This window comes from Carya illinoinensis, chromosome 4 (genome assembly GCF_018687715.1).
Source record: "Carya illinoinensis cultivar Pawnee chromosome 4, C.illinoinensisPawnee_v1, whole genome shotgun sequence".
Classification (NCBI taxonomy): domain Eukaryota; kingdom Viridiplantae; phylum Streptophyta; class Magnoliopsida; order Fagales; family Juglandaceae; genus Carya; species Carya illinoinensis.
In genome coordinates this window covers 26357501-26359853 of record NC_056755.1, presented here as the reverse complement: position 1 = coordinate 26359853, position 2353 = coordinate 26357501, and positions in this window count along the sequence as shown.

The window sequence follows — 2353 nt, the reverse complement described above, 5'->3', positions numbered from 1 at the left end:
GTCGTTTAGGGTATTGGCTAGCACATCCCAAAAAATCTCTGCCCTTGGAAGGTGAATTGACCTGTTACAAAACACATCAATGTCATGGAATCAGACCATCTAATCCTGCAGGCATTAAAAAAAAATTAAATTCTATAAAACAAAAAAGACCATATAATCCTGCATGTATCCAATTCCATATAACCACCAACCTAGAATAAGTTACGGTCATCCTCATACCATGCATCATCCTTTCTTGCAATGGCCAAACATCTAAAGAAATGTAATTTTTATTCCTTCAGCCCAACACAGTCTAAACTAAATTTAGCTCATTGAATAGATGAAATTGGTCGATAGCTGGGATTTATTTGTGGTTCAGTTATGTTGAGTATAAGTTAATGAAGGGTCTGCATGTCATTTATATACAAGCTAGCTAATTAATGGTCTTTTCCTAATCCATATTAGGGGCTGCGATGATGAGATAATTTGAATATCATGAGTTTATATTTACCTGATGTTGGCAGGGCCATGACCAACCTCTTTTCTACCACCTGCACTGAAATTCCAACTGTCTCCATGCCTTGCCTACACAAAAAACCTGTGTATAATCACAGTAATTTTAGTTAAAGTGTGGTTTAATTTACACAATTTGCTCAAGCTAAATATATCAAACTATTTTAATAGATGATGACTCGCAAAATTTCATACTGCAGATTTTAAAAGTTCGCTCGAGCGGAGGCTTTTGGCCGCTCGAGTGAATTCAGGCAGATTCAAACGCTCGACTGCCGCTCTATAGGGAGCTCGAGAGGGTTGCTGAAAAACAAAGATCGCTCGAGCGGATACATTGGCCGCTTGAGCAAAATCAGGCAGATTCGAACGCTCGATGCGCGCTCAACACCGCGCTCGAGCGAACATCGTATTTTGACAGATTTAAGGTTTTCCGCCGTCACACCATCTAAAAGGAATTTTTCACTCTAGGGCCGCGACTTTTGACTGGAGAACACTTTTTGGGACAGAAAAACATAGCTAGAGGAATTCAAATCATCAATTTTGGAGAGGGAATTCCAATTATTGCACGTACGTTGGAATCATACACGAGCACGGACGGGAGAAAAACGTTGAATCGTTCCCTTGAGCTTTTGAAGACGAGTTGCGGCTGCAAGGAGGATTTTTCAGTGTTTATTTTTCTTCCAATCTTCTCAGAACAATTATCGTGAATTCATTTATGTTGAATTCCATTTCTAGCATCAGCTAAATTTTCTTCATTCTAGGAAAACGATGTAACCTATTTCTGAACTATGCTTGATTGTCTACGCTAATTTAATGCAATTCTCTTTTTGTTTGTCTGATTTATTCTGAGTTTATTGCTTCTAATTAACTGGCCATTGATTAGATGATTTTTAATTTTGTGATTTGCTATCGAAAGAGGGAATCATAGGATAGATCTTGAATATTTCAGCAGAGGTAAGTATAGAGATCGAAAGACTTGTATGAACCTATGTAGTTCTTAAATCATTGATCTTATTGCTTTCTTGATTATTAAATTTGCATATTCTTGTGTGAATTGATAAACAAGAGTCATTTCCAATTGACTATCGAAAGAGGCTTTTGGATGAATTAGAGATTTGCTAATAGATAAAAGAGAATTGAATTAAGTTAGTTGGATGAGAAAAGCATAGTGAAGAATTAGGTGAAATCGATTTCCTAGAAGTTTTCCTCCCCATTAAGTTGATCTTCAAACGTCAGTTTTGTTTCCTTTGCATATTTCCCTTTGAGTTGATCTTAGTTTAATTTGCAACTACAAAAATCTTAGTGATTCCTCTAGATAAAATCAAGTTTAGTATAATTTTGGTATTTGACATAAGTAAGGTACCAATCCCTGAGGACGATACTCTTCTTATTACTTTACTATAAGACTACGATATTGTACACTTGCAGTTTTGCACCGGTCAAGTTTTTGGCACCGTTGCCGGGGATTGGTTTATTCTTATTCTTTTTGTCAATATCGATACAAAGTAATCTTGGTTTTAATTTAGAATTTTGTTTTAATTTGTTCTACAGGTGTGTTTTTGACGTTGGATGCGCCGTGCTAGATCTCGTGATATTATTCCTATTGATCCGAAGATTGAAAGAACTCTTAGATCACTAAGAAGAAATAAGATACTAGCCATGGCTGAAGAAGAACGAGAGGTACTACCACGCATCTTGAAGGACTATGTACGGCCAGTTGTGAATGGAAATTACTCGAGCATAATGCGCCAGCCAATTAATGCCAACAACTTTGAGCTCAAACTAGCTTTGATTAGCATGGTGCAGTAGGCTCAATTCAGCGGATCGCCACTGGATGATCCCAATATTCATTTGGCAATGTTCT